Here is a 25,437-nt window from a genome sequence, read left to right on the forward strand (position 1 = left end):
TGTCCAGTTCTGGGCCCCAAGCTACAAGAAGGATGTGGAAAAATTGGAAAACGTCCAGCGAAGGGCAACAAAAATGATTAGGGGGAAGGAGCACATGATTTATGAGGAAAGGCTGAGGGAACTGGGATTGTTTAGTCTGCGGAAGAGAAGAATGAGGGGGGATTGATAGCTGCTTTCAACTACCTGAGAGGTGGTTCCAGAGAGGATGGTTCTAGACTGTTCTCAGTGGTAGCAGATGACAGAACAAGGACTAATTCAGGGGGGAGGGATAACTCAGTGGTTTGAGCATTGGCCTGCTAAACCCAGGGTTGTGAGTTCAATCCTTGCATTTAGGGATCTGGGGCAAAAATTGGGGATTGGTCCTGCTTTGAGCAGGGGGTAGGACTAGATGACCTCCTGAAGTCCCTTCCAACTCTGATATTCTATGATTCTAATGGTCTCAAGTTGCAGTGGGGGAAGTTTAGGTTGGATATTAGGAAAAAACTTTTTCACTAGGAGGGTGGTGAAGCACTGGAATGGGTTACCTAGGGAGGTGGTGGAATCTCCTTCCTTAGAGGTTTTTAAAGTCAGGCTTTAGAAAGCCCTGGCTGGGATGATTTAGTTGGGGATTGGTTCTGCTTTGAGCAGGGGGTTGGACTAGATGACCTCCTGAGGTCCCTTCCAACCCTGATATTCTATAATTCTATGATCATAGTCTAGTACAATTGGTTAAGTCAATACTGTCTCAGATGATCTGGCAGAGAATTCCATGGTAAGTGATTTTGAACTAGGCAAAATGCCCTTGTATTTGGTTCCCAAAGCATTTGTAATGCAGGCCCCAGAGAAGATCTCTCCTAGCTAATCCTATGATATGGGGAATGCCTCCCTTTATGACGCAGATATTGAGGAAATAGAAGTGGGGGGTTTGTTGAATTTATCCATTGTATGTGCTACAAAGTGTGTATAAAATGAAATCAGTATTGGAAATTTAGTAGAGGCAGAAAAATAGCTATTTTTGAATAGAAACTGAAGCTCTGGTAACTAACAGAGATTCTGATCCAGCCCTGTATCCAGACCCTTGCCTGGAACTGCCACCAAATTAAAGAAATCTGGGCATGTTTCGGGAGCCATTCACTGCTGAGATTTTGAGTAGTTTTGTAAAGGATTTTACTTCTGCCAAGTGTAAATTTACCCTAACCAAGACCAAGGATTTGGAAAGAACTGGGGCTGAAAGAGCACACACTCGGTTCTTGGTTTCCACTCCAGTAAAGGAAGCTATGGTGACCAATGATCCAAGGAAAATTGTTTGTACAACTCCACTTACTAGTTCAATTTCACTGATTACAGTTCCAAAGGATGCCAGGGTTAGATTGAGAATGATCATCCTTCACTGTTTGGATCCAAAGAGAGAATTCTTCATAGGACATTCCTTCCCCGTGGATCCCAAACTGGCTGCCTGATTGGGTAACAAGGACTTTCAGGCTGTAGAAATGATGGAAACCAATGAGGCAACGAACGTGTCAGGCTCCAATTTCAGACTTCTGGGTGCACACATGTTGAGTCCTGATTCTCTGGTTTTGTGTCTGACGTTCTGGCTACACAATAAAGCTGATCTTGGCACAGATGCACCAATGTAACTGCACTGGTGTAGCACTGATATTACACATGCTCTAAAGCCAATGGGACCAATCAATTAAGCTGGGCTATTGTCAGCAGGAGAAAAAAAAACTTTTGTAGTGATCATCAGGATGGCCCATTTCAAACAGTTGACAAGAAGGTGTGAGCAACAGTAGGGGGAAAATTAACATGGGGAAATAGTTTTTAGTTTGTGTAATGACTCATCCAATCCCAGTTTTTATGCAAGCCTAATTTAATGGTGTCCAGTTTGCAAATTAATTCCAGTTCTGCAGTTTCTTGTTGGAGAGGTTTTTGAAGTTTTTTTGTTGAAGAATTGCCACTTTTAGGTCTGTAATTGAGTGTCTGGGGAGATTGAAATGTTCTTCAACTGGTTTTTGAATGTCATAATTCTTGACATCTGATTTGTGTCCATTTATTCTTTTGCGTAGAGACTGTCTGGTTTGGCCAATGTACATGGCAGGGGGGCATTGCTGGCACATGATGGCATATATCACATAGGTAGATGTGCAGGTGAACGAGCCCCTGATGGTGTGGCTGATGTCATTAGGTCCTATGCTGGTGTCCTTTGAATAGATATGTAGACAGAGTTGGCAAGAAACTCCTGTCTCAGACCTTTCTAACTCATCACACCTATTACACTGATTTTATGATATTTATCCAGGAAGCATAGCAGTGAGATCTCTGCTGAAAGCTTGTAAATTATTGTTACTCCTAATCACTGCAAGAAGTGTGTACGAGTCATATTTAAGGAGTAATGTAAGTACATGGAAAATTATGCCCTTATGGTATTGTCATGAAAGTCAGTCACCCCAGTCACAGGTCTTGGTGGGGATGGCACATTCAAGTGGGAGGGAATTGTCACCCATTCCTTGCTAACCAGTTATGTGATGTATTGCTCAGTTGTCAACCTTTGTACCAACCCAGAAAACCCCATGGAAAACTATCAAAGACCAACTATAGACATCAAAACCCTGTGGCAGTGAAAAGGACTATATTCACAGAAAGGACAATCTCCTCGTTGTCATAAAGACAAAAGACTGATTCAGTTTATAACAGGGCGGAGAAACACACTTTGGCTCCATTCAACAAGGAGATCCCTGATGACCAGTGGTGCTTCATGAAAGGCAGGGCCCTGGCTCCTAGGGACTAGCAATCACTGCAATAGACTGAAGTGTGAGGTGAGAATCTATTTAGATAGGAAAGGTAACTATTAAAAAGCGTAGGTTGCATTTTGTGATTTTGTTTTGTTGGTAACTGTTTCCATCACTGCTGGTTTCCGTCACCCACATAAATCTCTCTCCCTTGTTAAATAAATTTCTGTTTGTTCAATAACTGTACTCAAGTGCTGTGTGTGAAATAGTAAAACTGGTAACCGGGGCTATACCATTGCTTCGGGCAGAGAGGATCTGGGATTTCTCTGAGTATCTGGTGATCGGGGCTGGACCCAGAGAGGGACACACTGAAGGAACTCAGGGGTTCGGGTGCCTCTATTGTCAACTGGCCAGGCTGCTGTAGCTCAGAGAAGGGTGCTTTGAGTGCCTGACAGGCTGGGTGAGTTTGGTCACTAATATCCAGCTGCCAGATGCAAAACTCCCTCTTCTTAGTGGCAGGTGGCAACAAGGAGCCCTCAGCACCCTGAGAAGGGTCTCAGTGTGCATCTATGTTGATCCACCTGTGAAATCCACACAAAGAAAACACCCTATAGCATAGTTCCCTGGCTCAAAATAGCCCTAAAACTCTCCTATGAAATCATGGAACATGTGCTCTTCCCTCTGAGAAAGCATGTAAAGAATCCAAGTGCTGGAGGGTAGGGACAGGATACAGAGGGACCTAAAAAAATTGGAGGACTGGGCCAAAAGAAATCTGAGGAGGCTCAACAAGGACAAGTGCAGAGTCCTGCACTTAGGAGAGAAGAATCCCATCCACCACTACAGGCTGGGGACTGACTGACTGGCTGGCTAAGTGGCAGTTCTGCAGAAAAGGACCTGGGGATTACAGTGGATGAGAAGCTGGATACGAGTCAATAGTGTGTCCCTGTGGCTAAGAAGGCCAGTGGCATATTGGGCTGCATTAATATGAGTGTTGCCAGCAGATCGAGGGAAGTGATTATTCCAGGGGTGGCCAACCTGGGGCTCCAGAGCCACATGCGGCTCTTCAGAAGTTTAATATGCAGCTCCTTGTGTAGGCGCCGACTGGCTGGAGCTACAGGCGCTGACTTTCCAGAGTGCCGGGGTGTGTGTGTGTGTGTGCTCACTGCTCAACCCCTACCTCTGTCACAGGCTCGACCCCCACTCCACCCCTTCCCATCCCCTCCCCTGATTAGTCCCCTCCATTCGGCACTGGTGAGGCCACACCTGGAGGAGTGCATCCAGTTTTGGGCCCCCCCCCCCACTACAGAAAGGATGTGGACAAATTGGGGAAAATCCTGCGGAGGGCAATGAAAATCATTAGGGGATGGGGGCACATGACTTATGAGGAGAGGCTGAGGGAACTGGGCTTATTTAGTCTGTGGAAGAGAAGAGTGAGGGGGGATTTGATAGCTGCTTTTAACTACCTGAAAGGGGGTTCCAAAGAGGATGGCTCTAGACTGTTTGCAGTGGTGGCAGATGACAGAACAAGGAGCAATGGTCTCAAGTTGCAGGGGGGCAGGTCTAGGTTGGATATTAGGAAACACTATTTCCCCAGGAGGGTGGTGAAGCACTGGAATGGGTTACCTGGGGAGGTGGTGGAATCTCCATCCTTAGCGGTTCTTAAGGTCCGGCTTGACAAAGCCCTGGCTGGGATGATTTAGTTGGGGTTGGTCCTGCTTTGAGCAGGGGGTTGGACTAGATGACCTCCTGAGATCCCTTCCAACCCTGATATTCTATGACTTAGGAAACATGGGCTTTTCATTCCTTAGTCTCTGGCACCATTGTGTGGCAATTTCCTTTTACTCCTTTCAATTAAAAGCTTTATTTTGCAATGAAATATTCTGTCCCTGGGGAAGACCCAGGAGCAGAGGCTGCATTCATCATACCTACAAAAAAATGATTGAAATATTCCCTAGGCCTGTCAATCCCAGCCTGCCTTTTGTGGTGCTGCTGCCCATGCAGATCAATCCCAGCCCCCAAAATCTGCTGATGCCTGCCCAGCTGAGCTGTGTGGAGTGTGAAGCCCTTTCATTCTGCTTTGCCTAGTTTCCATAACTTGGAGGGACTTCAGCTGCCTTTTTTGCCTTCGGACCTTCCACCCCACTCTCAATCCAGCTCCTTTGTGTCCAGGGCATCTTCTCCCAGGAGAGGGACATTGCAAGGGGCTGGGTCTCTGTTTACCTTTTGTCTCTAAGATGCTCCAGAGTGTCTAATATTGGGATGTCTGAACACCTTGGCCCTGTGTGGAGCTGCCACTCACTCTCCATTCCTTTGTTCTCATCTCTCACTGCATCCAGCATTTTTACTGGCCATCATCTGCATCTCAAACGCATTGTACTTGCCTTCTGTTTAGAGACGGTGTCCCTGCAGTGTGTAAACTGCCTGAATCTCTGTTATCTAAGCACTGACTGCCCCTCCATTTCCTTGGCACCCAGTCTGGGCAGATGGGACCTTTCCCCCAGGGATCAGAGATTCACCCCTTCTCCTTTATCAATGACCATCATCCCCAGAAGCACAGATTCTCAATAGTACCAAGGTGATTGAGGAGTCCTAACCCTACTGGCCTTGATGGGACTGGTGCTTGTCTCTGTCTGTGAGCAGGATTCAAAGCTGTGCAGGGAAATGTCAATGGATTTTCAGTCCAATGGCTTAACCACTCGTCCGTGACAGCTAAGGATAAGCAAAGCCTCAGGGCAAAAGAAACACCCTAGCCCCTTTTCTAAGTGACCACAACAAGACTGGGAGTTGAAACCCCCAGGAATCCCGGGCCAGCCGTGTCAGGGTTATGAGGCTTCTGCCACACATGAGAGTAGAAAGAGAGTCCTCAAGGTCAGGCAGGCCTCTGGGTAAGGGAATGGGAGCGAGGACTCGGATCCTTTCACTAGCCGGTTCCACCAGGGTAGTGCATAAGCCAGGAACATTTGTCACAATAGCAGGATCATACCCCCCTTTACACTTGCACTCTGTACTCATTACTTTACTGCAGCTGCTCCCTCTCTCCCATTGGCTTTCTCAGCACCTGGCCCCACAGCTCTTCCTGCCAGTCGGAGACTTCACTTTCTGGGCCTGCTTCTGTGGACGTGAGCCTCTCTCATGATTCCTAAGGACTCAGCAGGAGAAAGGGGCCTTTCCAGGAAACTGTCGCTGCTTCTGGGAATCCGTGTGTGGCTCTGGACACCACCAGCAATCATTTGGCTCCTGGCACACAAGGCAACTTAAAAGCTCACTGCCCGGACAGGGGCTTGAATCCTTGACCCTCAGAGCTTGATGACTGACTGAGCTAGCCAGGCTTGCTAAAAGTATTTATTCCTGCCATGACAAGAGCAAGCAGGCAGGCAAAAGAGAGGCAAAAAAAGTCCCAGGAACCCCTCCTCTTTTTCTCCACGGCCTCTGCCGACCAACAGGATTCCTCCTCCTCCTCCTCCTTCCTGGGCCTCAGGGCAACTAAATCTCTGCACCTACACAGCCAGTCCATCCACTGCACCTTAATCCCCCATGTTGATGCCTCCCTGCCCAAGTCCTGCACCTGGCTCCATAGAATTAAGTCTCACATCTCGCTGGAAACACGACTTCTTGTGCCCGGAGACTCTCTCTGCACCCTCAATAGATGACCTGAGAAACACAGTGTCCGTCTTTTCTAAGTGCTTGAAAAGGTTTTTCTCCTGTGACCGCATGGCCTAAAGGATAAGGCGTCTGACTTCAGATCAGATGATTGAAGGTTGAGTCTCTCTGGGGCTGTGCTTGTGCAGTTTTCCCTTTGTGCTGGAAGTCCTGCTTTCTTCAGGGCTGGAGCCTCTTCTTGGCCGCTCAGGCCAATGCTCTGGCTTCAGCTAGAGTCCCAGAAAGGAGTTGTGGGTAGGGCATCACAAAGGCTAGGGTGTGAGCCCTAGATCTTCCAGTCTAGCCTTTGCCATTCCTGATTTACCAAAGAAATTGGGTGGATGCCCGGCCTAGTGTGTGGAGCAGTTTCCCTCTTCCAAATCTGCGCCTGACCCTGTGCTTGAGGGGGCTTGCCAAATAGTGCCTTTGGAGCCTGGGTGTTTCTCTGCTTCTCACCTGCTGGGGAAAAGCCTCTTGGAGAAAAAAATCTCCTGCCCCACTGCAAAAGTGAGCACCTTGCATGGGACCAGTAAGAGGCCCCACCAGGGGGGCTGGCCCTCCTTTCGTACTGCCTTCTGATGTTGGTCACAGAGCATCAGCAGCTGCCCCACATGCTGGTCTGTGGGTGACCTTCAGCGGGTGTTTGGCATGGCCAGCATAGGCATGGTCCTCCCCTCCTCTTGCCCCGCCCTTGGTTGCTCTGTGGCTTTTAAGCCTTCCCTTGGAGCTGTCAGCATCTGCCACCTCTGCTCTAGGTGCCCAGTGGAGGAGAGGTGTGCTGGGCTCCAGCCTGGGACTCTTCCTCCCTCCTGCCTAGCCCTGATTATTAACCCTGGCCCTGGCACTCCTTTCTTTAAGTGTCATGTGGGCAAGAGGAAAAGCGTGGCAGCAAGTACAAGGGCCAAACTTTTGGGCATCAGGTGAAGCAGTGAGAATCCCATCCATCAGGCCAAAATGCAGGCCTGCAGGCAAAGATAGCAAGGGTGTCAAGCTCTAGAGCCCGAACCCATTGCAGCCATGCTGTCAAGCCATCCAGACCAAAGACCTGGCTCCATTGGGCATGTCACCAAGCACAAGGGAAAAGACTTGCTCTTGCACAAGTGGAGACAGGAAAGGTGAGCACTTTGAACTTTGCTGCAAGCCAACACAAGGTCCCACTGAGATTTGAGCTTAAATTGCAGGATTCAGAGTCCGGAGTGCTAACCGTTACACCATAGAACCAGCTTATGTTGTCTTCTGTGGACATCTGTGACCCGCACGGGGATGGCTTGTGTCAGGGGACTGTTGGCCCCTTACTAAAACTTAGTGGGGTTTTTTGGTTGGCTAGTTCCAATACCAAAAGAAAGGGGAAGGGTTAATGGGAAATCAGGACCCTGACACTGACAGTCCCCAGGGGCAATGGGGAGAGGCCAAAGCTCCAGGTCAGCCTGATTGACAGGGTAGGCAGGCGATTGAGAGTCAGCAGACCAGTTAATCTCCCCCTGCATAGAACCCAGAGCAGCTCCTGCCTAGCTGGGTCTCCTGACAGCCACAGCAGTCCAAGGAGCTGCCCAGGATGTTCCCCTATGTCCCCATGCAGGGGCAGCTGTCAGTTCTTGCCGCATGAGTAATAGTGGTGAGTATCGTCACATGGGGGACTAGGGCTTGATTCCCTGGTGAGAAAGCTGGGATTTTGACACTAAGGGTATATCTACAGTACAATTAAAAACTCACAGCTGGCCCAGGCCATCTGATTTGGGCTTGTCAGGCTCAGGCTCTGGGGGCTGTTCAATTGCAGTGTAGAAATTCTTACTTGGGCTGGAGCCTAAGTACTGGGACCCTCCCCACTCATTAGGTTCAGTGGCCTATATAATGAAGATGAGTTCATAAACTGGGCAGAATACAGAGGGAGCTGCCACTGGACAGACACTTCTTAGCCGGGCTCTATATTTATCATCTCTCAGTGACTCCAGATTCAACCTGCTCAGGTTAGAAATAAAAGTTTTTTTTAATTGCCCACTTGGAAATAGCCTAAGATGTGAAAGTCAGAGCTGGATTTCTTTGAACTCATGCACCCTTATCACTAATGAAGGAGTGAATGAATGTATAAACCAATGTAGCCTCAACATGTCATTTGTCCCTGTGACAGGATCTCAAGGACAGACAGAAATGTTACTCAGAGTCAGGAGAGAGAAGCATTTTCCCTTGTGTAGTCCCCCAGGCCATTGTGAAAAGCAACAAAGGTGCTTTAGGTTATTTTCTTTCACCGATTTATTTTTTCATTTTGATTTGGGAGGAAAGACTATTTGACATGCCAACTTTTTGAACTGGTTAATGTTAAGTGACTAGGTGGTCAGTTAACCAAAAGACCTTAAAGTTGAACTCTTGGGTGAATGGAATGATCTGATTTATATTGAACCTTGCAAGGCAACAGATTGTTACATCAGTCCGAACAGCCTGGGTTGGTTTGTTTGTTTGTTTTCCCTGATAAATTGCAGAGGGTTCAGAGAAGAGCCACAGGAATGATTAAAGGCTTGAGCAGGGAGAGACGTTTAAAAACAAACCCAGCCTTTCCTGCTCCTGCCAGCTGTGGCTGGTGAGGACATTTTCCTTCTCTACTCCAGGGTCTCTCTTCTGCCAGATTCTCAACCAGTGAGGCCGCCCTGCAGAACATGGCAGAGCAGTTTCGAGAGAGGCTGCAGGACTCACCATGTAAGACTGCAGCAGCTGTCGCACCTTGACTGACCATGGGCCAAATCCTGCAGCCCTGGATGACCAGGATAACCTGAGGATGCAGAGAATTCTGTTGCAGATCCCAAAGCTTCCGCAAAGCTCATAGGAAGCCAGGCTGTGAGTGGACTCTCACATTCCCTTCCCTAGCAGCATAGAAAAAGCTCCTTTCACACATAGAATATCAGAGTTGGAAGGGACCTCTGGAGGTCATCTAGTCCAACCCCCTGCCCAGAGCAGAACCAATCCCAACTAAATCATCCCAGCCAGGGCTTTGTCAAGCCTGACCTTAAAAACTTCTAAGGAAGGGGATTCCACCACTTCCCTAGGTAACACATTCCAGTATTTCAGCACCCTCCTAGTGAAAAAGTTTTTCCTAATATCCAACCTAAATCTCCCCCACTGCAACTTGAGACCATTACTTCTTGTCCTGTCATCTGCTATCACTGAGAATAGTCTAGGTCCATCCTCTTTGGATCTACCTTTCAGGTAGTTAAAAGCAGCTATCAAATCCCCCCCATTCTTCTCTTCCGTAGACTAAACAATCCCAGTTCCCTCAGCCTCTCCTCATAAGTCATGTGTTCCAAACCCCTAATCATTTTTGTTGCCCTTCGCTGGGCTCTCTCCAATTTCTCCACATCCTTCTTCTAGTGCGGGGCCCAAAACTGGACACAGTACTCCAGATGAGGCCTCACCAATGTCGAATAGAGGGGAACGATCACGTCCCTCGATCTGCTGGCAATGCCCCTACTTATACACCCCAAAATGCCATTGGCCTTCTTGGCAACAAGGGTACACTGTTGACTCATATCCAGCTTCTCGTACACTGTACCCCAGGTCCTTCTCCGCAGAACTGCTGCCAAGCCATTCGGTCCCTAGTCTGTAGCGGTGCATTGGATTCTTCCATCCTAAATGCAGGACTCTGCACTTGTCCTTGTTGAACCTCAGATTTCTTTTGGCCCAATCCTCCAATTTGGCCCAATCCTCCTAGGTCCCTCTGTATCCTATCCCTACCCTCCAGTGTATCTACCTCTCCTCCCAGTTTAGCGTCATCTGCAAACTTGCTGAGGGTGCAATCCACACCATCCTCCAGATCATTAATGAAGATATTGAACAAAACTGGCCCCAGGACCGATCCTTGGGGCACTCCCCACACACAGATACCTGGATTAAGTTTAGAAGTGTGTGCAACAAGAGTGATGTAGTGGTGGGAGTCTGCTATAGACCACCGGACCAGGGGGATGAGGTGGATGAGGCTTTCTTCCGGCAACTCACGGAAGCTACTAGATCGCACGCCCTGGTTCTCATGGGTGACTTTAATTTTCCTGATATCTGCTGGGAGAGCAATACAGCGGTGCATAGACAATACAGGAAGTTTTTGGAAAGCGTAGGGGACAATTTCCTGGCGCAAGTGCTAGGGGAGCCAACTAGGGGGGCGCTTTTCTTGACCTGCTGCTCACAAACCAGGTAGAATTAGTGGGGGAAGCAAAAGTGGATGGGAATCTGGGAGGCAGTGACCATGAGTTGGTTGAGTTCAGGATCCTGACGCAGGGAAGAAAGGTAAGCAGCAGGATACGGACCCTGGACTTCAGGAAAGCAGACTTCGACTCCCTCAGGGAACTGATGGGCAGGATCCCCTGGGGGACTAACATGAAGGGGAAGGGAGTCCAGGAGAGCTGGCTGTATTTCAAGGAATCCCTGTTGAGGTTACAGGGACAAACCATCCCGATGAGTCAAAAGAATAGTAAACATGGCAGGCGACCAGCTTGGCTTAATGGTGAAATCCTAGCGGATCTTAAACATAAAAAAGAAGCTTACAAGAAGTGGAAGGTTGGACATATGACCAGGGAAGAGTATAAAAATATTGCTCGGGCATGTAGGAAAGATATCAGGAGGGCCAAATCGCACCTGGAGCTGCAGCTAGCAAGAGATGTCAAGAGTAACAAGAAGGGTTTCTTCAGGTATGTTGGCAACAAGAAGAAAGCCAAGGAAAGTGTGGGCCCCTTACTGAATGAGGGAGGCAACCTAGTGACAGAGGATGTGGAAAAAGCTAATGTACTCAATGCTTTTTTTGCCTCTGTTTTCACTAACAAGGTCAGCTCCCAGACTGCTGCGCTGGGCATCACAAAATGGGGAAGAGATGGCCAGCCCTCTGTGGAGATAGAGGTGGTTAGGGACTATTTAGAAAAGCTGGACGTGCACAAGTCCATGGGGCCGGATGAGTTGCATCCGAGAGTGCTGAAGGAATTGGCGGCTGTGATTGCAGAGCCCTTGGCCATTATCTTTGAAAACTCGTGGCGAACGGGGGAAGTCCCGGATGACTGGAAAAAGGCTAATGTAGTGCCAATCTTTAAAAAAGGGAAGAAGGAGGATCCTGGGAACTACAGGCCAGTCAGCCTCACCTCAGTCCCTGGAAAAATCATGGAGCAGGTCCTCAAAGAATCAATCCTGAAGCACTTACATGAGAGGAAAGTGATCAGGAACAGTCAGCATGGATTCACCAAGGGAAGGTCATGCCTGACTAATCTAATCGCCTTTTATGATGAGATTACTGGTTCTGTGGATGAAGGGAAAGCAGTGGATGTATTGTTTCTTGACTTTAGCAAAGCTTTTGACACGGTCTCCCACAGTATTCTTGTCAGCAAGTTAAGGAAGTATGGGCTGGATGAATGCACTATAAGGTGGGTAGAAAGCTGGCTAGATTGTCGGGCTCAACGGGTAGTGATCAATGGCTCCATGTCTAGTTGGCAGCCGGTGTCAAGTGGAGTGCCCCAGGGGTCGGTCCTGGGGCCGGTTTTGTTCAATATCTTCATAAATGATCTGGAGGATGGTGTGGATTGCACTCTCAGCAAATTTGCGGATGATACTAAACTGGGAGGAGTGGTAGATACGCTGGAGGGGAGGGATAGGATACAGAAGGACCTAGACAAATTGGAGGATTGGGCCAAAAGAAATCTGATGAGGTTCAATAAGGATAAGTGCAGGGTCCTACACTTAGGATGGAAGAATCCAATGCACCGCTACAGACTAGGGACCGAATGGCTAGGCAGCAGTTCTGCGGAAAAGGACCTAGGGGTGACAGTGTACGAGAAGCTGGATATGAGTCAGCAGTGTGCCCTTGTTGCCAAGAAGGCCAATGGCATTTTGGGATGTATAAGTAGGGGCATTGCCAGCAGATCGAGGGACGTGATCGTTCCCCTCTATTCGACACTGGTGAGGCCTCATCTGGAGTACTGTGTCCAGTTTTGGGCCCCACACTACAAGAAGGATGTGGATAAATTGGAGAGAGTCCAGCGAAGGGCAACAAAAATGATTAGGGGTCTAGAGCACATGACTTATGAGGAGAGGCTGAGGGAGCTGGGATTGTTTAGTCTGCAGAAGAGAAGAATGAGGGGGGATTTGATAGCTGCTTTCAACTACCTGAAAGGGGGTTCCAAAGAGGATGGCTCTAGACTGTTCTCAGTGGTAGCAGATGACAGAACGAGGAGTAATGGTCTCAAGTTGCAATGGGGGAGGTTTAGATTGGATATTAGGAAAAACTTTTTCACTAAGAGGGTGGTGAAACACTGGAATGCGTTACCTAGGGAGGTGGTAGAATCTCCTTCCTTAGAGGTTTTTAAGGTCAGGCTTGACAAAGCCCTGGCTGGGATGATTTAACTGGGAATTGGTCCTGCTTCGAGCAGGGGGTTGGACTAGATGACCTTCTGGGGTCCCTTCCAACCCTGATATTCTATGATTCTATGATTCTATACCGGCTGCCAACTAGACATGGAGCCATTGATCACTATCCGTTGAGCCTGACAATCTAGCCAACTTTCTACCCACCTTGTAGTGCATCCATCCAGCCCATACTTCTTTAACTTGCTGACAAGAATACTGTGGGAGACCGTGTCAAAAGCTTTGCTAAAGTCAAGGAATAACACATCCACTGCTTTCCCTTCATCCACAGAGCCAGTTATCTCGTCATAGAAGGCAATTAGATTAGTCAGGCATGACCTTCCCTTGGTGAATCCATGCTGACTGTTCCTGATCATTTTCCTCTAGTCTAAGTGCTTCAGAATTGATTCCTTGAGGACCTGCTCCATGATTTTTCTGGGGACTGAGGTGAGGCTGACTGGCCTGTGGATCCCAGGATCCTCCTTCTTCCCTTTTTTAAAGATGGGCACTACATTAGCCTTTTTCCAGTCGTCCGGGACCTCCCCCGATCACCATGAGTTTTCAAAGATAATGGCCAATGGCTCTGCAATCACATCCGCCAACTCCTTTAGCACTCCTGGATGCGACGCATCCGGCCCCATGGACTTGTGCACGTCCGGTTTTTCTAAATAGTCCTGAACCACTTCTTTCTCCACAGAGGGCTGGCCACCTCCTCCCCATGCTGTGCTGCCCAGTGCAGTAGTCTGGGAGCTGACCTTGTTCATGAAGACAGAGGCAAAAAAAGCATTGAGTACATTAGCTTTTTCCACATATCAAGTGTCATCTCCTGAGACAGTCTCATGCACATGAATGCTGCAGTCACAGAGTCCAGGCATGTCATGAATTCACATGGGGCTTGGAAACAAGGAGGACTTAAGTAACGACGTTTCTCCCGTGTACATGAAGAAGAGGCAGTGATTCAACTCCCCTTGCTGGTTTGCAGCATAGAGGGCAGAGCAGAAGGGTAAGGGGCAGGGGGGATGCACAATTAAGAGGCCAACAAACAGCCATCTCCTAGCAGGCCCCCTAGATTCACTCCAACAGTTACCTACCTTTTCCCATGTAAAACCCACACGTGAGTTCCTTGTGCTTCACCATGTTCCCCTGCTACAAAGCTGAGTCTGACTCTCCTCCAGCTCTCCTCCTGGCCTGAAATGAGGGAGAGAAAGAATAAGGTCATGCATCTCAACAACAATTTAGGAGTCCTCTCAGTGGAATCCATTTATGGTTCCAATAACATGCTTCAAAAGCCAGCTGGCTGTTACTGTGTGGCCTAAAAATAAGCTGTCTTATCATTGAGGGTTCGAGTCCCAGTGCAGTTGTGCTTCTTTAGCCTTCACTTCGGCTGAAAGTCCTGCTTTCTTTAGGGCCAAATCCCTAGATAGTCCCAATCCAGCCTCTGGCCTTCCCAGCTTGCCAAAGAAAGTGGATGGACACCCAGGCTAGAATGCAGAGCAGTCTCCCTCTTCCCTGTGCCTCCCTGTGCTGGAGGGGGACGGTTAAATAGTACCTTTGGAGTCCTGGGTGTTTCTCTGCTTCTCGCCAGTTGGTGAAAAGCTACTTGGAGAAAAATCTCCTCCCCCACCACCAAAAGGAGCACCCTGAGTGGGAACGGGAAGAGGCCCCACCGGGGGGCCTGGCCCTGCTTTCCTACAGCATTCTGATGCTGGCTGCACAATGTCAGCAGCTGCCCCGCATGCTGGTCTGCGGTTGGCCTGCAGCGGGTGTTTGCTTTGCCAGGAGGCGGGGAGCAGACTGGCGGGATGTCTTTGTGGCTGTCCACAGACCACGATTAGGCATGGTCCCCCCTCCTCTTGTCCCACCCTCTGGAGATCTATGGCTTTAAGGCTTCCCTTAAAGCCACCCTGTTCTAGGTGCCCAGAGGTGTGCTGGGCTCCAGCCTGGGACTCCTGCTCCTGCTTCTCTTTCCTTGACTATGAAGCCTGGTCCTGGCACTCCTTTTAAGAATGAGGTGAGCAAGAGGAAAAGCATGGAGACAAGTGCAAGGGCAAAAGCTTGTCGCCAGCAGGTGATGCAGAGAGAAACACGGACGTTAGATCAACCCACAGAACTTCAGGCATCTCTAGCCAGACTCAATTTTTGAGGCCCCACGCTATTGCATGGGTCCATCCCATGAAGCCAGCTGGACCAAAGACCTTCCTCGAGTGGGCATGAGTAACCCTGCAGTAGGGAAAAGACAGATTCTTGTGCAACTGGGGACCCAAGTGGAAGGGCCTCCAGGGCTTTGCAGCAAACCAATGTGGCCACTGGTGCTGTGAGGGAGGCCACTGCTGTGGCTTAAACCATCCCATGAGCACCTTCCATGTAGCCACACACTGAAAGGCCTATAGGAGATAAGGTGGGAGTGGACAGCCACTGGAGAGAGCAGGGGGACCTCCTAATCTCCTCCCCATTCTGTTATCATCGGCCACCCCAAACCTGGTGCTGCATTCAGTGGGCTTGAAAAAAATATGGCCAGATCTGAAAAGTCGGTTATGGACTTTGTGGTTGCCCTCCAGTTCAGCCACCCACTGAAAAACAAGAAAGTGGAACCGGAAAAGGCTTCAAAGCCCACCATGTCCAACCTCCCCTGTGTCACGGGCAGAAAAGCCACACTTCTCCTGACTATGGATCTCCTTTTACCCCACAAGAAGTGGAAGACCATCATGTTTATTGTCTGCAGCACTCATGGGGCTGGGGGAAATACATGGCTGAGGAAATTTCCTGCAGCCAAAAGATAGGTCTTGAGCATGACAACCTTCTGGGCTAATGACAAGGTTCACTTATGCCACCGGCCGAGCCGTTCCTCACAGGCCAGCAGCTGCCTCTCCCAGTTCATGTTCCCCACCTTGTCCCTGACCCCAAACAATACCCTCAAGATGTTCACCACCCTGGGGGTACTCCTGTCTTGGCTGCTTACTAATCTCAAATCCCTGATGGGTAAGGGAAAACCCCCACCAGGGTCCGATCCCACCTCAGGGCCCTGCTCTTTTCTAGGTTCATCATGGCTCCCGCTGCAGTCGAGTACCCCAATAGCATCACTAAAGTGCAGCAGTCACCCGGGGAGCTCGCTATCACAATCATATCATTTGCATGGGCAACTGCCTTCAATGTGACACTCGCCCACTCAGTTCCCCCAGGCTCTGGTCAGGGCAAACCATGCCCCACATTGCTCTGCTTCTGTGGAGTGCTCTCAGAAAAGGGTCCAAAGACAGCATGTACAAAAGGGGCTCAAGGGACAGCCCTGTCATACTTTCATGTGCATGGGGACTTTGTTCCCTAGCCAGCCATTCACCAATGGGCAGACTGAGGCCCGTTTGTTCAGCACCTGCAGCCATCTGATAAAGTCCCCCGGAAGTCCGTACTGTTTGAGCACTTTCCACAGATAGTTCAGCTTGACGTGGTCAAAGGCCTTGGATTGATCCAGAGCCAACAAGTGACCTTCCCACTGCTTCCAGCATGCACATTCACAGACCTCCCGCACGCTGCATGAGGAGTCTGCAACTGTCCGACCTCACACTGCATTGGATTGACTACAATGCACCAGTCGGTCTGCTACCTCTCCCAGCCTCATCTTGAGTACTCGGGCCAAGATCTTGTAGTTTGTATTTAATAGAGCAATGGGCCTCCAATTTTGGATGTTGGTGAGGGCTCCCAGCTTGACCAGCAATACCAGGATAGTGTCGTATTGTGATGGACTCAGTGCCCCGTGGTGCAGAGAGCTGTTGAAGACGTTAGTCAACACTGGCGTCAGAAGCTCCAGCAGTTCCCAGTAGAGTTCTGGAGGCAGGCCATCTGAGCCAGGAGATGTGCCAGTCTTCAAGGACAAAGTCGTTTCCCTCACCTCACGTTCCTGCATGGGCTCCAGCAAACTCCTCTGCTCGTCTCCTGAGACCAGCTATGAGCAGTCCCCAGCTAAGTAGAGAAACTGCTCCTTCCCTGGCTGAGCAATGTCCCGGGCCAGGAACAGCTCCCCATAATCGGCCTCCACGATGGCCAGCATTCGCCTGTGGTCCTGCACTACCAGATCTGTGGATCCCACCCTGAGTCCCTGCATTCCCCTGCTTTGTCTCTGTTCCCTGCAGGCCACAAAAATGTCTGGGGAGGCAGCCTCTCCCTTTACTTGGTGGTCCCACTCAAATCAAGCCAGCTGCAGCCTCATCTCCCAGAACTCAGCCAGCTGTCACTTGATATGTTCATACAGTCACACAGGCTCCCCTGTCTGGATGGTCTTGTAGAAATCCCACAGGCAACGCTGCAGGACTTGGCGCAGTTGATATTCTTTAATGTTGCGGTGTTTGCCCAGCCGCCGGCACAAAGCTGCCAACTCGTCCTTCACCAACTCCCACCAATCCGCCTGGTTGGCATAGAACCCTCTTATGCTTTCCCATTCCACCAACACCACCCCGCCTCTCCACCCCGCCCCTTTATCTTGCAAGCTCTGGATGTTCAGCTTCCAATATCCTCTGCCATGGGCCAGGGAATTGCTCACACTGAGGCACATAGTGAGAGCTGCATGATCTGAACAGTCCATTGGCACTACCCTGCACTGGGCTGTCAACCTGCTCTTTCACGTAAATCCAGTCAATGCAATTCCTGGCCTGTCCCCGCAGAAAGGTGTACCCCATCTGCAGATGGTGTGAGCTCGGATCAGAGGAATAGCAGGCTACCGCCCTCCTGTTGTTGGTTCCACTACAGAGAAACATGCCCTCTAAACCAACCTCGCTACAGACCTGCGCCAGGTAGTGCTCATCGTAAAAGAGAGTTTCCTCTGATAGTTGGAAAAACAGGACCAATGGTCCTCAGACCAGCTGACCGAATTAAAATCCCCCCAACACCAAACACCATGAGATCCATAGGAAGGGAGCCTGTTCCTTCCATAGATCTTTCCTTTCCTGCCTTATCTGGGGACCATACATAATAATAGAGTGATAACCAGTGCTACAGAGCACAAAGTCCACCAATAATGCCCTCCCTCGTTGGAGCTCCACCACCTTCTGTACTTGCACCATGGATGTGAAGAAGACAAGTCCAAACCAACCCTTCTTCCCTGGCCCAGAGAACCAGAAAGATGGGCCCTTCCTCCAAATGCTCTCTGCCCATTGAGCTACCCTAAAGTCATTAATGTACATTTCCTGAATGTCCACCACCATGTCCAAGTCCAGCTGTTCCAAGGCACTGAATATCAAGCGCCTCCTTCTGGGCTTCTGGGCCCCTAAATCCCTGCACATTCCACATGGCCACGTTCACAGATACCCCTTCCCCAGTACTGCCCTCTCCCACCTGCACAGAGGAGCTTTCATCCACAATCCCTGCCCTGCGCTGCCCAGCACCCCCTCTGGCACCATCCCCAAGGGCTGCCCTGCCTCATTCCCTTCCCGCCCTATTGGGTCAACCAATAAGTCACGTGTGGGAAAGACTACTCCTGTCCCTCATTGCCCTCCAAAAGCATGGGAGAGAAACTCAGATGGGAGGAGCCCTCTCCACTACCTTGATCTGCCCAAGTGCCTTTCTCCATAGGCCAACATTCTCCCCACTCTGAGCACGCCCCAGTTCTGCTGCAGATTCCCCTTTCTTCCCCTCCCCGGCCATCTCTGCTTGATCCAACACTGGAAAATGGTTGCTCTGGGGAAGTACCTTGCTGCTTACTGCAGCCGCAGCTGGCAACATGCAGTCACGTGACAGCCAGTGAGAGACATTAACAACTCCAGAACACTTTCCTGCCTTTTCCTTGGGGAAATCTTCACAAAAGTCTCAGTGACTCTGCTCTCCTCCGGCCTGTTCATGGTGGGTTCAGGCATCTGACGACCCAGCTGGGCCCCATCAACCTGTTCCTGGTCATATGGGGATTGTTCGGGTGCTGTTACCCCAGCTAGCACTTCACCAATGGCCTCACCTGACTGTACAAAGAAAGCCTTTGACCAGGTCCCTCACCAAAGTCTCGTATACAAAGTAATCTGTCACAGGATAAGAGGGAAGGTGCTCTCATGGATTGGTAACTGGTTAAAAGATAGGGGGGAAAGGGTAGGAATAAATGGTCAGTTTTCAGAACGGAGAGAGAGGTAAATAGTGGTGTCCCCCAGGGGTCTGTTCTGGGACCAGTCCTATTCAACATATTCATAAATCATCTGGAAAAAGGGGTAAACAGTGAGGTGGCAAAATTTGCAGATAATCCAAAATTACTAAAGATAGTTAAGACCCAGGCAGACTGTGAAGAGCTAGAAAAAGATCTCTCAAAACTGGGTGAGTAGGCAACAAAATGGCAGATGAAATTTAATGTTGGTAAATGCAAAGTAATGCACATTGGAAAATATAATCCCAACTATACATATAAAATGATGGGGTCTAAATTAGCTGTTACCACTCAAGAAAGATCTTGGAGTCATTATGGATGGTTCTCTGAAAACATCCACTCAATGTGCAGTGGCAGTCAAAAAAGCAAACAGAATGCTGGGAATCATTAAGAAAGGAATAGATAATAGGACAGAAAATATCATGTTGCCTCTTTATAAATCCGTGGTACGCCCACATCTTAAATATTGTGTGCAGATGTGGCCGCCCCATCTCAAAAAAGATCTATTGGAATTGGAAAAGATTCAGAAAAGGGCAACAAAAATCATTAGGGGTATGGAACGGCTTCCATATGAGGAGAGGTTAATAAGACTGGGACTTTTCAGCTTGCAAAAGAGACAGCTAAGGGGAGGAATGATTGAGGTCTATAAAATCATGACTGGTGTAGGGAAAGTAGATAAGGAAGTGTTCTTTACCACTCATAACGCAAGAACTAGGGGTCACCAAATGAAATTAATAGGCAGCAGGTTTAAAACAAAGAAAAGGAAGTATTTCTTCACACAATGCAAGTCAACCTGTGGAACTCCTTGCCAGAGGATGTTGTGATGTCCAAGATCATAACAGGGTTCAAAAAAAGAACTAGATAAATTCATGTAGGATAGGTCCATCATTGGCTATTAGCCAGGATGGGCAGGAATGGTGTCCCTAGCCTCTGTTTGCCAGAAGCTGGAAATGAGTGACGGGATGGATCACTTGATGATAACCTGTTCTGTTCATTCCCTCTGGGGCACCTGGCGCTTGCCACTGTTGGAAGACAGAACATTGGGCTAGATGGACCTTTGGTCTGATCCAGTAGGGCCATTCTTATGTTCTTCTGTGCCTACCCCACTGTTCTGCACTAGCTCCTCCAGGCTTGCTATGCAATCCCCGGTTCCACTGCTTTCCCCATCCATGGGGCATGAACCCTCCACTCCTTTGACATCATTTGCTTGGCCACGCCCATTCCCTGTTCCCTTGCTTCCTGAGCACTCTCCGTCTGCATGCATGCTCTGTGCTGACACCAGAGTCCCTCTTCTCGGATATGCCATGCCTCTGGACAATTGCAGTATGTGTCCCTGCCTCCCACACAAATTGCAACAGATCCCCTGCCGGCAGTCCTCTGTCCTGTACTCCGAGGACTCACCGTGCAGACCGTGCCGGCTAGAGCCCCCGTAACTGAAGTGCTCATATGAGCTGCAGCTGAAGCAGGCTTTAGACTGTCCCGCATGCCGGCAATGACCTGCTCCGACCCAACGTAAAACATATTTGGAACATGTCTTAACTGGTTACCCTCATGCCTTAAAAGCTCAACTGTCCCCTGAAATTCACCCGTCCACACCCCATCACTGACCACAGCTGCCGAGGGAGAAAGCCCAAAGAGCGGAGCAGTGAAGTGCCCAATACAAAGTCCCACGTGGGGCACCTGTTCGAACCCCCCATGTACCGTAGTCAAGCCATGCGACGCTGCTGTTGCTGCAAGGAGACGGACGGCTGCAGTCCCTCAATTGCCACCAAACATGCTGTGGTTGCTGAAAGACAGGCTGCGGCTGCTGTGTAGGATTTCCTCTTGGATGGCAGGGGACCCTCTGGTCCAAACCCCACCGCTGGCACCAATGTGGAAGGCTGCTCTGTTCTCCTGCCTTCCAGCTCTGCCATCTTGCAGCCCTGACCTCTGCCATCTGCAGCTCGAGTGGCTCCCCTTGCTCGGACACCGGCAAGTGGCCCCGGGCTCATGTCAGACCCAAGGACACTGCAGGACTCACCAACAGGTCCAATGCTCACCGCTGGGTCAGTGATCCCCCCACAGGGACGTTTCCTTTCCTGGGTGAATGAGCCCCAGAATGCTGCTTCCCATCCCATGGGGTCTCACCATTACCTATACCCAAAGACAGCTCAGACCCCACAAGTGCTCCCAAGGTGGGGTAAGCGGCTCCTGGAGCTCCACTCCCTAGCTCCACCAATTCTGAACTCTCCCCCCCCCGCCCAACCCTGGTCTCATGACAATTCAGGCCCCAACGCTGGGCTGGACCCAAGCCTCCCAGGGACTGAAAACACACAAATACCTTCTGCCTGGGAGTGGTACAAGCCTCCTCCAGGCATTGCAGACACAAATTCCTCCTCCAACTCCACTCGTCTTGCAGATCTCTCATGCTTCCCCAAGTCCTGGCCAGCAGCCCCAAGACCTGCACCCCTCTCCAACTGCGGGGCCTGAGCCCCACCCTGCTCCCCACTCCCTCCAAGGAAAGCCAAGTTTTGGGTGAGCACCTAACGCTCCAAACATTCGGCACATCCTGTTTCAGACAGGGCAGCCAGATCAGCACATTCAGGTGAAGGCAGAAACAGAGACAAGGAGACAGATCTTCCACCTCCACCATGTGAGAATGCAACCATGTGGGAGGAACCTGCTATATGCCCAGAGGCCTTTATTCCTCCAGCCTGCAAGGAAAGATGGCATGTCAGGAAGTTGCCCCTTCAATCCCACACACAAAAAGGCCCTTCTCAGTGAAGGCAAAATCCTGAAGAGAAAAAGTAATGTCAAAGAGGACTCAAGGGAGATACATTAAGAACTTAGTGAAGAATTCATCACCCAACCAGGGACTTGAACGCTGGACATTCAGATTAAAAGTCAGACGCTCTACCAACTGAGCTAGCCAGGGAAAGAATGAAAGTTTAGTTTAGTTTAGTTTAGAAACTAGTCAAGAAAAAGAGATCCAGAAACAAAAGGGGAAACCTGCTGCTCTCTCTCTCACTCTTTCCAGCTGTAACCTGGCCTGGTATTAGTGCTGGTTAAGAAGAGGGGAAAGTATCTGCATCTACCACCTGTCCAGTAAGGCTCTCCTCCTTCTGCCACTGGCCTGTCCCTGGGATAACCCCAACCCCCACATGACAGAGAGTGGTGACATTGGCAGAGAAAGCACCTTGGCACCAGCCTGGGTAAAGCTCAAGGATCTAGGCCAGTCACCTTTTGGAGCCTTGTGGATTGGCCTCTCTGCCCTGGGAGCACTAATTTTTCCCTGTGGGTGCACCCACGGAGCAGCCACGGAGTCGGCGCCTATGGGCTTGGGAGTTGTCCGTGAGTGGACTTGTTCTAGTGAGAACTGCTGCTCATTTTTGGATGACCCGGGGGCACCATTGATAGCTTGGGAGTGGGGGCAGGGGGCTGGCTGTGAGTGAATGGGATCCACGAAGCCCCAGCCTGCTCCTCCAGGGGCCAAGTCTTTCACTTCTCTCCTGCCTTGGGGAGCCCAGCCTTAAGCCTGCCCAGCACGTGCTTCAGCTCAAGCATTAAGCCTTCCTGTGTGGTCTGTACTGTAGAGGACCCTGAACCCATGAAGGGTACTTTAGGGGGGAAATCCCAGCCAGAAAGAATTCTGGCCACCAGGTCAACCCATTAAGTCGAATGCGGCGAGCTGGAGGCCTGGTGACTTAGTATGCTGGGCCAGCAGGTCAAGCTGCTTTTCCTGCATGTGGGAGAGGCAGCCGCCGATGTTTGCCCTTCCCGCTCCCTACACTCCTGCACCCCAAAATCCCTGTCGGCCAGCGAGACGAGCCAAGAGCCCAGAGAGAGGAGGCAAAGAGGTGCCCAGAGCCTCCTCTGGCGAGGATGCCTCTGTCCACCTCCTTCTGCTGTGCTGCTGGGTGCCAACTCCCTGGCAGCCAGTAGGTGAAGCTGGGACAACAGGGTGGGGTGGTAAGTGGCAGCAGGACTCTTGCTGCCAGGGTTCAGCTGCCCAACTTCCTCCCCATGCCGCTGGGCCCCAGTCACCTTCAGCGACCAGGTAACCCAGGAACTAAGGCAGGAATGGGGTGAGGAAGCAAGTCAAGCTGAGCAAGGCAGGCAAAAATTCATCTTGACTTCATGGGCCGCTCGCAATCATGTCCTTTTTGTGTGGCACAGCTGACAAAAACATCCCCGACGAGAAACAGCAGGCCAAAAAGGTGCCCTGACATAGGCACCGACTCTGTGGGTGCTCCAGGGCTGGAGCACTCACGGACAGCTCCCTGCCCCGCCCCCCAGCTCCAGCTCTGCCTCCGCCTCCTCCCGAGCATGCTGCCTGCCCACTTTCCCCCCCAGCTCCCAGCACTTGTGTTGTGAAACAGGTCTTTCACACGGCAAGCACTGGGAGGGAGGGAGCAGGAGGGGGAATGCAGTGCACTTGGGGAAGAGGTGGGGCCAGGGCAGGGATTTGAGGAAGGGGTCCAATAGGGGCAGGAAGGGGGTGGAGTTGGGGCGGGGACTTTGGGGAAGGGGCGGGGAAAGGGTGGAGTCTGGGCAGGGGCGGAGGGGGCGCGAGCACCCACTGGCACCAGGGAAAGTTGGCACCTATGCACCTTGCAGGTGCTGAAGTAGCTCAGTTGGGCAAGCATTAGACTGATAATCTAGAGGTCCCTGGTTCAGCCTTTGGCATGCTCTTTGTGTGCAGGGGTGGTCTGTTTTCTGGAAGCACAGCAGTGCCTTTACCCACCAAGAGTGCTTCATTTCGGGCTCCCCAGCAGGAAAAGACAGCGTGGGCTTGTGCATGGAGTTGACCCACCTGAGCTTTCTTTCTTCTCTTGCTCTTTCCCAGCAAGGGGGAAAAAAAGAAGCTCCCTTTCAAGCTGGAGTCACAAGGGCGACGTAAGGATGACTTCCTGAGCGCCGGCTCCAGTCCTTTGCTCTACCAGCCAATCTATCAAAGGGCTGCCACCACTTTCTCCAGGTTTGCCCATTGGTGTGTGCCAGGGCGAGCACCAGCCAAGTGGATGGAATTTGAAGGGGCGGGCAGAGCCCTGTGACAGCATTTCTGTAGTGTAGTGGTTATCACGTTTGCCTAACATGCAAAAGGCCCCTGGTTCAAAATTGGGCAGAAACATGATCATAGAATATCAGGGTTGGAAGGGACTTCAGGAGGTCATCTAGTCCAACCCCCTGCTCAAAGCAAGACCAATTTTTGCCCCAGATCCCTAAATGGGCCCCTCAAGGATTGAGCTCACAACCCTGGGGTTTAGCAGGCCAATGCTTAAACCACTGAGCTATCTCTCTCTCACTCCCTCCCTGATGGCTTACTTTTAACAGCTATCCAGCGAGGTGCTCCTCCTTCTGCCACTGGCCTGTCCCTGGGATAACCCCGACCCCTGCAGGACAGAAGGTGGTGAAATGAGCTGAGAAATCTAGAGGGTCTAGGCCAGTCACCTTTTGGAGCCTTGTGGCTTGGCCTCCTTTGCCCTTGGAGCTTGGCCTACGGAGGCCAGCTCTTCCTGTTGCCCTCCTTTGCATGACTTGCCACAGGAGGGAGTGAGGCAGGAATGGGGCAAAAGAGGAAAGTCATGCTGAGGAAGGCAGGGCAGAAGCTACGCACCTCAGTGCGGCTAAGTGGGGTTAGTAGAGCGCCACCGTTCATTCTGCAGTTGGCTGCTGGGAGGTAGAATCCTGTGCCTGCCTCTTGGCTTCCCAGGGATGGCTACTTGCAGCCCAGGAGAAGAAGGATGGTTCTGGGTGAAAGGAAGACAAGCCAAGCTGAGTCCGAGTGGGTTCCTTTCTGGCCATGATGGTGTGCTGTGGTGGGCTTGGGATTTGCCTGCGAGCTCTGGGTAGACTTGTTCCAGTGAGAACAGCTGCTTCTTTCTGGCCAAGCTGGGGGCGCCCATGACAGCTTGCGAGGGCGCAGGTGCTGGCTTGAGTGAACGTGATGTAGGAAACCCCAGCCTGCCCCTCCGGACCAAGTCTGCTGTTTGTTTCCTGCGTTGTGACATCCAGATTTAAAACCTTCTGTCATGAGCTGCAGCACGTGTATTAAGCCTTCCTGGTTGGCCCAGTCATTGCCAAAATAGCTCAGTTGGGAGTGCAAGAAATTGATGATCTGAAGGTTTCTGGTTTGATGCCAGGCTTTAGCACACCCCTTCACCCTGGGCATGTAGTCCTGGGCTTTTTTCTGGGTGTGCAGCTATTCCTTGAACTCATGAATTCTCCTAATTTCAGAGGCAACACTTGCAGAGGGCGCTATGTGGGGTCACGAGCCCCACCTGGGTTAGCATCCCTGCTACATCATGCGGTGCTGCCAGGCTCCCTCCCTGCACAGCAGCTGCTGGAGGGGGAAGTGGAGAGGGGCTGCCTTTGCTGCTTCCCCTCCCTGCATTGTTCACACCTGGGAGCGGCTGTTGATCATTAGGGGGCGGGGCTGAACCTTGAAATTGTGTCCCCCCACCTCTTTCGGCAGACACCAGTTGTCTGTGCCTGGTTTCCATTTCCTCAGCCAGAGGGAAAAGTGGTATTCTGCACCTGAGTGGCCAGCCCTTACTTTCTTTCTCATGAAGGAGAGAAAAAAAGAGTCGCTTTTTCAAACCCCCGTCCTGCCGTTGACCGAGGTGTGACTTT

The 25,437-nt window shown here is 50.7% G+C and overlaps 2 non-coding genes across 2 annotated transcripts; one reads left to right on the forward strand and one right to left on the reverse strand.

The window, feature by feature from the left end:
* Positions 1-21,665: 21,665 nt before the first annotated feature.
* TRNAK-UUU (transfer RNA lysine (anticodon UUU)) lies at positions 21,666-21,739 on the reverse strand. Its single transcript has one exon. It is a non-coding gene; the product is annotated as a tRNA-Lys (tRNA).
* A 2,123-nt stretch (positions 21,740-23,862) lies between these two features.
* Positions 23,863-23,935, forward strand: TRNAV-AAC (transfer RNA valine (anticodon AAC)). Its single transcript has one exon. It is a non-coding gene; the product is annotated as a tRNA-Val (tRNA).
* Positions 23,936-25,437: the final 1,502 nt, after the last annotated feature.

This window comes from Natator depressus, chromosome 28 (genome assembly GCF_965152275.1).
Source record: "Natator depressus isolate rNatDep1 chromosome 28, rNatDep2.hap1, whole genome shotgun sequence".
NCBI classification, from domain to species: Eukaryota; Metazoa; Chordata; order Testudines; family Cheloniidae; genus Natator; species Natator depressus.